General features: G+C 45.5%; 2 long non-coding RNA genes across 3 annotated transcripts; both read right to left on the reverse strand.

Annotated features, from left to right (window-relative positions):
• Nucleotides 1-2,539: 2,539 nt before the first annotated feature.
• LOC113017650 (uncharacterized) lies at nucleotides 2,540-6,658 on the reverse strand. Its single transcript, XR_013906921.1, has 2 exons — nucleotides 3,367-6,658; nucleotides 2,540-3,293 (listed from the first exon to the last, which is right to left on the reverse strand). It is a non-coding gene; the product is annotated as an uncharacterized LOC113017650 (long non-coding RNA).
• Nucleotides 6,659-7,348: 690 nt separating this feature from the next.
• LOC113022930 (uncharacterized) lies at nucleotides 7,349-9,979 on the reverse strand. Of its 2 annotated transcripts, XR_003272471.2 has the most exons (3): nucleotides 9,858-9,979; nucleotides 9,695-9,784; nucleotides 7,349-9,617 (listed from the first exon to the last, which is right to left on the reverse strand). It is a non-coding gene; the product is annotated as an uncharacterized LOC113022930 (long non-coding RNA). The 2 variants fall into 2 exon arrangements; XR_013906922.1 differs by having other exon boundaries at nucleotides 7,349-9,784.
• Between the last annotated feature and the right edge of the window lie 1,070 nt (nucleotides 9,980-11,049).

Below are 11,049 nucleotides of genomic sequence, written 5' to 3' on the forward strand. Positions count from 1 at the left end.
ACACACGCTGGTTAGTTATTTAATGGTTTCAGCTTAGTTTATTTGATCTAAGACTTCAGTGCACGGTTGCAGGGATCAGCTGACACAGATCGCTGGCACAGGCTGGTTAGTTATTTAATGGTTTCAACTTAGTTTATTTTATCTAAAACTTCAGTGCACGGTCGCAGTGATCAGCTGACACAGATCGCTGGTTAGTTATTTAATGGTTTCAGCTTTGTTTATTTGATCTAAAACTTCAGTCCACGTTCGCAGGGATCAGCTGACACAGATCTCTGGCACAGGCTGGTTGGTTATTTAATGGTTTCAGCTTAGTTTATTTGATCTAAAACTTCAGTGCACGGTTGCAGGGATCAGCTGACACAGATCGATGGCACAGGCTGGTTAGTTATTTAATGGTTTCAGCTTAGTTTATTTGATCTAAGACGTAAGTGCACGGTTGCAGGGATCAGCTGACACAGATCGCTGACACAGGCTGGTTAGTTATTTAATGGTTTTAACTTAGTTTATTTGATCTAAAACTTCAGTGCACGATTGCAGGGATCAGCTGACACAGATCCCTTGCACAGGCTGGCTAGTTATTTAATGGTTTCAGCTTAGTTTATCTAAAACTTCAGTGCACGGTTGCAGGGATCAGCTGACACAGATCCCTGGCACAGGCTGGTTAGTTATTTAATGGTTTTAACTTAGTTTATTTGATCTAAAACTTCAGTGCATGATTGCAGGGATCAGCTGAAACAGATCGCTGGTACAGGCTGGTTAGTTATTTAATGGTTTCAGCCAAGTTTATCTAAAACTTCAGTGCACGGTTGCAGGGATCAGCTGACACAGATCCCTTGCACAGGCTGGTTAGTTATTTAATGTTTTCAACTTAGTTTATTTTATCTAAAACTTCATTGCACGGTCGCAGGGATCCGCTGACACAGATCGCTGGCACAGGCTGGTTAGTTATTTAATGGTTTCAGCTTAGTTTATTTGATCTAAAACTTCAGTGCACGGTTGCAGGGATCAGCTGACACAGATCGCTGGCACAGGCTGGTTAGTTATTTAATGGTTTCAGCTTAGTTTATTTTATCTAAAACTTCAGTGCACGGTTACAGGGATCAGCTGACACAGATCGCTGGCACAGGCTGGTTAGTTATTTAATGGTTTCAACTTAGTTTATTTGATCTAAAACTTCAGTGCACGGTTGCAGGGATCCTCTGACACAGATCGCTGGCACAGGCTGGTTAGTTATTTAATGGTTTCAGCTTAGTTTATCTAAAACTTCAGTGCACGGTTGCAGGGATCAGCTGACACAGATCCCTGGCACAGGCTGGTTAGTTATTTAATGGTTTTAACTTAGTTTATTTTCTCTAAAACTTCAGTGCACGGTTGCAGGGATCCGCTAACACAGATTCCTGACACACGGTGGTTAGTTATTTAATGGTTTCAACTTAGTTAATTTTATCTAAAACTTCAGTGCACGGTTGCAGTGATCAGCTGACACAGATCGCTGGTTAGTTATTTAATGGTTTCAACTTAGTTTATTTGATCTACAACTTCAGTCCACGTTCGCAGGGATCAGCTGACACAGATCTCTGGCACAGGCTGGTTAGTTATTTAATGGTTTCAGGTTAGTTTATTTGATCTAAGACTTCAGTGCATGGTCGCAAAGATCAGCTGACACAGATCCCTGGCACAGGCTGGTTAGTTATTTAATTGTTTCAGCTTACTTTATTTTCTCTAAAACTTCAGTGCACGGTTGCAGGGATCAGCTGACACAGATCGCTGGCACAGGCTGGTTAGTTATTTAATGGTTTCAGCTTAGTTTATTTGATCTAAAACTTCAGTGCACGGTTGCAGGGATCAGCTGACACAGATCGCTCGCACAGGCTGGTTGGTTATTTAATGGTTTCAGGTTAGTTTATTTGATCTAAGACTTCAGTGCACGTTCGCAAAGATCAGCTGAAACAGATCGCTGGCACAGGCTGGTTAGTTATTTAATTGTTTCAGCTTAGTTTATCTAAAACTTCAGTGCACGGTTGCAGGGATCAGCTGACACAGATCGTTGGCACAGGCTGGTTAGTTATTTAATGGTTTCGGTTTGGTTTATTTTATCTAAAACTTCAGTGCACGGTTGCAGGGATCAGCTGACACAGATCGCTGGCACAGGCTGGTTAGTTATTTAATGGTTTCAGCTTAGTTTATTTGATCTAAGACGTAAGTGCTTTGTGGGGATAGGTTAATTGGAAAATCCAAATTGTCACTAGGTGTGAATGTGAGTATGAATGGTTGTCTGTCCTTGTGTGTTAGCCCTGTGACAGACTGGCGACCTGTCCAGGGTGTACCCCGCCTCTCGCCCTACGACAGCTGGGATTGGCTCCAGCGCCCCCTGCGACCCTGAAAAGGAAAAGCGGTAGCGAATGGACGTAAGTGCACGGTTGCAGGGATCAGCTGACACAGATCGCTGGCACAGGCTGGTTAGTTATTTAATGGTTTCAACTTAGTGTGACCCGTGGTAGGTACCTATTTAAAATAGGACAGAGCCGTAGGCGCACAGTCAGTTTAAAAGAGTTTAATTTTTTTAATACAAAATAAAAGAAACAGTGTAACAGCGGCACCTCAAACCAATTAAAAACGTTACCTTATTAGAGACGATAAAACTGTGCGATTGCCCGTGAGACGGGACAAGCGCTGCGGGGAACCGTTTAAAAACAAATCAACATAGCACACAGGTTAAACATGGACGGCAACTCACACATGACCCCAAATGGGTAAAACACTATAGAAAAAAAGTCAAATCTTCAGTGCCGTCTTCACTCGGGCCCACCGCTGTGCATGCAAAAGCGGGGAGACAAAAAAAGGATTTGTTTTCCCTGCAGCGCCTTCACCGTCTGCGACAATATATATATATATATATATATATATATATATATATATATAAATAAAGGGGTTAAAATACTAAAAGGATCAGTATCTGTGGTGCCTACTGATTCAGAAAAAGTAAAACCAAAAACCAAAACCATCGACAGCCGCAGCAGTCAGTCTGTCGGCGTACACCAGTTTAAAACAAATTAAAACACACTCATGTGTCGGGTCCTTTGCCCGCAGCCAGAAATCCACCTGGCAAAGCAGCAGCTCGGTACTCTGTGAATAAAAGACAGGAGATCACTAGCTGGACAATAAAACACAGGAATATTCCTCCACTGAATTGGTTTTGTTACCTGTCCACAAGTTCGTGTCACACCCTAATAAATGTGGGTCAGTGGCGATGAAGTCCACTATACCGTTCTCACGGGAGCAATGTTTCCCACCTACAAGGGTGCAAATAACTGTAAACCTCTGCCAACAGCCAGAGCTCAAGTGGTACATTTTTGTGTAACCTACCGTTCTAACAGAAGTTTAGGGGAAGGACGCGTATCAGACTTTCATAATTAAGAAACACCAACTTGCCCAACTCGGACCAAGCACTCGCAGCTTCAGGTTTGCAAAGGAATACCCAATTGCCCACACCTGCGCTTATGAAAGGAGCGAAGGCCAGCTCCGCCCACCAGGGGCGGTCCCAAATCTCCAGGTCTCACCTGTCACATTCTCCCCCCTGGTTTTTGCATTGGCGACCCGACAATGGAACCTTAAAGCCACGGTCTATAAAAAGCTGTAACTGAATGTACACTAGGTGGCCTGGCTTCAGCTGATTGGGGCAGATGGTGTGGATTGGAATGGTGGCCAGCTGTTGAGCGTGTCGTTCTTCTAACTGTACCACTTTCAGCTAATTGAGTGGGGACACTACACTGTGGAGTCAGGGTACCAGGATTAGTCCTTCTGGACTGCGGCCTCATTACTATAGCCAGGTCCTCTGGGAGTTGTTGGGGACAAGGTGCAGAATCAGTTTGTACACTTTGGGGGTCACCTCTTGGGGACTCCCTTCGTTGCCACACATAAAAGTCTCCCTCATTCTCAGACGGGGGTAACCGGTCAGGTGAACTTCTAGGGTTAGCAGTTTGCTGGAGCTCTGCCCTTATTTTCTCACAGATATCAGCAGGGATCGGCTTGATAAATTGTCTATTAACCTGTCTTTTCTGTTCTGGATCATTGAGTGGGGCCACTGTATACACAGGACCAGCATCAGCAGGGGCACGGACAATACAATACGGTGTAACGCCCCAAAAATCTTGGATTTTATTCCGTCCCCGAATGCTATGATCTCTCAAATACACTAACTGATGCAATGGCAAGGGGTCAGAAGCTGGGGCAGGTTGACGATCTGCACGCAGCGTCGCTGCTGCTTTGGTGCGGTTACTCACACCTTTATAAGCTACATCTAGACGTTTCTGATGCTCTTGGACCCAAGTGTGTACCGGGCCGTGGGTGGGTTCCTCCACTCTGCCTAACAGGAAGTCAACTGGGAGCTGGGGCTCTTGGCCAAACATAAGAAAATAGGGTGACTCACCCGTAGTTTGATGGATTGTGGTATTGTAAGAAAAGGTGAGCTGCTGTAAATACATGGGCCAATGACGCTTTTGCTCAGGGGGCAGAGTTCTCAACAGATCATGCAGAGTCCGATTAAAACGCTCACACTGGCCATTACCTTGTGGGTGGTAAGGAGTGGTGCGAGTCTTTTCCACACCATATAACTGGCATAGCTGCTGAACTAATGCTCCTTCAAAACTCCTCCCCTGATCGGAGTGGATCCTAGAGGGAACACCAAAGCGATAAAACCACTCATAAACCAAAACACTGGCCACAGTAGTTGCCTTTTGATCCTTAGTAGAAATGGCCTGAGTGAACTTTGAAAACACATCGGTAAGAATCAATACATTTTCACGGCCATCAACGGAGGGTTCAAGGCATGTGAAATCAATTGCCAGAATCTGATTGGGCCTCGCAGCCATGAGGTGACCCATGGTTGTTTTAGGTTTGGGATAAACTGCTTTAGCCTGCGCACAACGTTCACATTGCTGACAGTAATCCTGAACCTCCTTAGACATACCTGGCCAATAACACCTCTTGCGTATCAAGTCTGCAGTCCTGTCAGTTCCCTGATGACCATGGTCATTATGCAAGCCATGTAAAACCTCATTCTTGAGACTCTGAGGGACCACTAATTGGCACACTGGTTCCCCCCCATCTGGCTGAAAGATCTGCCGATAAAGGACGCCCTCCTTTTCTACCAGTTTCCTCCACTGGCGCAACATTTCCAGCACTGCTGCTGGCAAATCTCTTCTCTCCTGGCGAGTAGGGCCAGTTCCTCTGCGCCAAAACTTCAAAAAACCACTAATCGTGGGGTCCTCCCTCTGCAAAGTAGCAAGGTCTGCAAGTGAATGAGAGGGTAAAACCGAAATCATAGATTGGATTACTTGCTGGGGTGGTAAAACTGTTTGCACTAAAGAGTCTGGAAGGGAAGTACCAGGAAGCAGTGTTTCTAAAGACACAGTTTGATCGGATGGCTGACACTGTCGAGACAAAGCATCTGCATTGCCATTTGTACGACCCGGACGATACTTAATTGAAAAATCAAAAGAAGAGAGCTGAGCCGCCCAGCGCTGTTCCAAAGCTCCAAGCTTTGCTGTAGTCAGATGGCTCAAGGGGTTGTTGTCTGTATAGACAACACACCTGTTACCCAGCAAATATTCTCTGAATTTTTCAGTCATAGCCCATTTCAAGGCTAGGAATTCAAGTTTCATGGAGCTGTAATTGGACATGTTACGTTCCGTGGGCTTTAGCCCTCGACTAGCATAAGCTATAGGACGCACCTTGCCATCAGCTTGCTGTTGTGAAAGCACTGCCCCCAGACCCCAGTGGCTGGCATCAACCTCCAAGATAAAAGGTTGTGAAAAATTAGCATAAGCCAATACGGGGGAATGCACCAACCGAGCTTTCAACTCTTGAAAGCTATTTTCACACTGCTCGGTCCAAACTTCCTGCAATGCACGCTTGGAGGGGCGTTTGTGCTTAGTCCCAGCCAGTTCGGCCACCAGCTGGTGGAGCGGAGCAGCTAGGGATGCAAAACCTGGAACAAAGCGGCGATAGTAACTAGCAAACCCTAAGAATGATCTCAATTCAGCAACAGAGCTAGGAGTTTGCCAATTAGACACCGCAGATATTTTGTCTGGGTCCGTGGCTACCCTGTCCTTGGAGATCACATGCCCAAGGTACTTTACCTCTGTCTGCAGAAAACAGCATTTTTCCAACTTGGCCTTCAAGTTTTGTACCCGCAAGGTCTCCAGTACTGCTCCTAGGCGCTGAATATGCTCATCTACTGTGGTAGAGAAGACAATCACGTCATCCAAGTACAACAACAAAGACTGGTGATTCTGGGAACCAAACATTCGCTCCATCAATCTCTGAAAGGTGCTTGGTGCATTACAGAGGCCAAACGGCATGCGGTTGAACTCAAATAACCCAAAAGGAGTACAGAAAGCAGTTTTCTTTTTGTCTGGCTCAGCAACAGGGACCTGATTGTAGCCACTAGCCAAGTCCAAGGTAGAGAACCAACATGCACCTGACAACACATCCAAGGACTCCTCAATTCGGGGCAAGGGAAAAGCATCCTTCCTAGTCCTTGAGTTCAGCAGACGGTAATCCACACAAAGCCTAATACTAGAGTCCTTCTTTCGTACTACCACGATTGGGGATGCAAAAGGGCTACAACTTTCTCTGATCACCTGACTCTCCAACAGGTGTTGAATATGGGCCTTAACGCTCTCATACTCTGAAGGTGGAATCCGTCGATACCGCTGGCAGACCGGAGTCTCATCTAAAAGTGGGATCTCATGAGTCATTAAATTGGTACACCCTAAGTCACCATCATGTGAAGAAAAAACAGATTGGTAGTCATGCAAAAGGGCCCTTACCCTGTCCTGATCCTGTACAGTGAGGGCTGAGAGATCAATTGCATTAATTGCAGTTTTCAGAGGGTTGGATTCCACACTCTGGGTTGCCATGGTAACACGTTTTTCCTCTCCCAAATCTTCCAAGAGCCTGGTCGAGCCATCCGATTGGCTGACAATTTCAACTTGGCACAAGGTGCCAAGCTGACTGCGAGGTGGCAAAATGGCCTCAGTTAATCCCACATTGATAACTGGGATAAATGCAGTGCCACTGACCACCTGGACCAAAGCTGGAGAAGAAAGGAGACCATGAGGCAAACCGGCATCTAATGGTTCGAAAAACGCTGTTCCAGTGTGCGCTGAAGGGACTTTCCGACATGTAGTTGGTACAAACTTCATTGTGCCTGCGGGGATGCAAATTTTTCTCCTACCCTTAACTCTCACTGGGCCACTAACTTGTGCTTCAGGCTGTAGCTGCGCTGTATGGCAACGCTGCAAAGCCTGCTGCCAAGGATCCTCCTGCACTAAAGGAAGGTCAAAAAGAGCAGAGCCATGTTCCAAAAACAGCTCCCTATAACACTCACGGATCACATTCATGCCGAGTACTCCACATATTTCTGAGTTGGGGCTGGGCTCCAAAGGATCTCTAACAACTAACACACCACGTTTCGGTATTTGCCTCCCTAACACTTGGCAATCAAGCTCCAGGTAGCCAACATAGGGAATATCTAGCCCATTAGCTGCCCGTAGCCGCAGCCAATGGCATGCTTTCAGTTTCTCTGGACCCCAGTTCTTAAAATGTTTGGCAAAAAAACTCTCCGTGATGGTAGTGACCATGGATCCAGTGTCTAATAAACAGGAGACATCTACCCCTCCCATATTAATGGTAACCTTTGGACAGGAGCCTACCAACTTGGGTGGGGGACCAGACATTTGAGCATTACAACTGTTGGAGCCAGTTATGTCCCCATCTGATATGTGGCTCAGCATAACAGAGGGTGCTAGTTTTCCGCCTGCATGGAAAACGTACCCTGCCCAGATGAGCTCCTGCTAGGGGCTGTAGATTCAAAGGCTACTACCCTCTTATTATCACAGTCTTTAGCAAAATGGCCAGGCTTCTGACACCATCTGCAAATAACCTGCCTTCCTCTCTGCGTGAACCTAGACTTACTTGATGTATGGGCAACTCTCAACTCATGTGTAAGCTGATCAATCTGGGCCTGCTGCCGTTTTAACATTTCCTTAACCTCTGCTAATTCTGACCCAATAGTATCCCTTGGCCCCTTTGTTTGTCCTGTATGCTGAATGCTGTAGACTGCTGGGACAGAATAAGTCCTGAACCGGCCGGGTTCTACTCCTACTCTGCCTTCCCGCTCCCACCTGAGGCCTTCATCTCTTAAAGTATGGAGGTCATAATCTGGATGTTCGCGAACAATCCTTTTAAGCTCGCGGCTCAAATTTCCATCCCGGACACCCTCTACAAACTGATCAGAAAGCAGTCTAGCAGCCTCAGGAATTCGCCTCTCTGGACAACTTTGGATCATTTTGTCCATGAGAGAAAACAATGCATGTGAGAATTCCCTCAGTGACTCTCCTTCTTGCTGCCTTCTTGCATAAAAAGCTTCCTTAACAGCAATAAAGGACATGGGGCAACCATACTGGCTAAGGAGAATCTCAAAAATGCGGTCTGGATCTTCTCTTACTTGCTGGGACCTATATTTTATTTCCTCACGAGCATCACCAGTCAAATGATCATAGATATAATGGGCTCTATCAACAGGGGCAAGTCTACGAGTGCGCATCACAGATTTTATTTCCTCCACCCAACTTTGGACACTAATTTCCCCAGTTCCACTAAACAGGGGGCACGACCTCTCTCTAGGGATATAAACCAGCCTCTCTTGGAGAGAGCCCTCCATAGGGGTAGAGTCATGAGGTCTACAGGGGCTAGAAATGCCTGATTGGGACTCCATAATAAAAAATAAAAACCCTCAACAGTAAGTGCCTACTGTGTTTAAATGCAGATTACACTTTGTTACCACCAGGATTTACCAGCTGCTGCTTTGCCTAAAAAAAATAAATACAAATATAAAACAGTTTAAAACACACACCCATAAAAATACAAATTTTACACAAACCAACTGACTAATCGCTGTGCACACCTAGAGGCTCGTCCTGTCCGACAACGCCAGTTTGTGACCCGTGGTAGGTACCTATTTAAAATAGGACAGAGCCGTAGGCGCACAGTCAGTTTAAAAGAGTTTAATTTTTTTAATACAAAATAAAAGAAACAGTGTAACAGCGGCACCTCAAACCAATTAAAAACGTTACCTTATTAGAGACGATAAAACTGTGCGATTGCCCGTGAGACGGGACAAGCGCTGCGGGGAACCGTTTAAAAACAAATCAACATAGCACACAGGTTAAACATGGACGGCAACTCACACATGACCCCAAATGGGTAAAACACTATAGAAAAAAAGTCAAATCTTCAGTGCCGTCTTCACTCGGGCCCACCGCTGTGCATGCAAAAGCGGGGAGACAAAAAAAGGATTTGTTTTCCCTGCAGCGCCTTCACCGTCTGCGACAATATATATATATATAAATAAAGGGGTTAAAATACTAAAAGGATCAGTATCTGTGGTGCCTACTGATACAGAAAAAGTAAAACCAAAAACCAAAACCATCGACAGCCGCAGCAGTCAGTCTGTCGGCGTACACCAGTTTAAAACAAATTAAAACACACTGATGTGTCGGGTCCTTTGCCCGCAGCCAGAAATCCACCTGGCAAAGCAGCAGCTCGGTACTCTGTGAATAAAAGACAGGAGATCACTAGCTGGACAATAAAACACAGGAATATTCCTCCACTGAATTGGTTTTGTTACCTGTCCACAAGTTCGTGTCACACCCTAATAAATGTGGGTCAGTGGCGATGAAGTCCACTATACCGTTCTCACGGGAGCAATGTTTCCCACCTACAAGGGTGCAAATAACTGTAAACCTCTGCCAACAGCCAGAGCTCAAGTGGTACATTTTTGTGTAACCTACCGTTCTAACAGAAGTTTAGGGGAAGGACGCGTATCAGACTTTCATAATTAAGAAACACCAACTTGCCCAACTCGGACCAAGCACTCGCAGCTTCAGGTTTGCAAAGGAATACCCAATTGTCCACACCTGCGCTTATGAAAGGAGCGAAGGCCAGCTCCGCCCACCAGGGGCGGTCCCAAATCTCCAGGTCTCACCTGTCACATTAGTTTATTTTATCTAAAACTTCAGTGCACGGTCGCAGGGATCCGCTGACACAGATCGCTGGCACAGGCTGGTTAGTTATTTAATGGTTTCAGCTTAGTTTATTAGATCTAAAACTTCAGTCCACGTTCGCAGGGATCAGCTGACACAGATCCCTGGCACAGCCTGGTTGGTTATTTAATGGTTTCAGCTTAGTTTATTTGATCTAAAACTTCAGTGCACGGTTGCAGGGATCAGCTAACACAGATCGCTGGCACAGGCTGGTTAGTTATTTTGTGGTTTCAGCTTAGTTTATTTTGATCTAAGACTTCAGTCCACGTTCGCAGGGACCAGCTGAAACAGATCGCTGGCACAGGCTGGTCAGTTATTTAATGGTTTCAACTTAGTTTTTTTGATCTAAAACTTCAGTGCATGGTCGCAGGGATCAGCTGAAACAGATCGCTGGCACAGGCTGGTTAGTTATTTAATGGTTTCAGCTTAGTTTATCTAAAACTTCAGTGCACGGTTGCAGGGATCAGCTGACACAGATCGCTGGCACAGGCTGGTTAGTTATTTAATGGTTTCAACTTAGTTTATTTGATCTAAAACTTCAGTGCACGGTTGCAGGGATCAGCTGACACAGATCGCTGGCACAGGCTGGTTAGTTATTTAATGGTTTCAACTTAGTTTATTTTGATCTAAAACTTCAGTGCACGGTTGCAGGGATCCTCTGACACAGATCGCTGGCACAGGCTGGTTAGTTATTTAATGGTTTCAACTTAGTTTATTTTGATCTAAAACTTCAGTGCACGGTTGCAGGGATCCTCTGACACAGATCGCTGGCACAGGCTGGTTAGTTATTTAATGGTTTCAACTTAGTTTATTTGATCTAAAACTTCAGTGCACGGTTGCAGGGATCCTCTGACACAGATCGCTGGCACAGGCTGGTTAGTTATTTAATGGTTTCGGTTTGGTTTATTTTATCTAAAACGTCAGTGCACGGTTGCAGGGA

This window comes from Astatotilapia calliptera, chromosome 3, assembly GCF_964374335.1.
Source record: "Astatotilapia calliptera chromosome 3, fAstCal68.1, whole genome shotgun sequence".
Taxonomy (NCBI): domain Eukaryota; kingdom Metazoa; phylum Chordata; class Actinopteri; order Cichliformes; family Cichlidae; genus Astatotilapia; species Astatotilapia calliptera.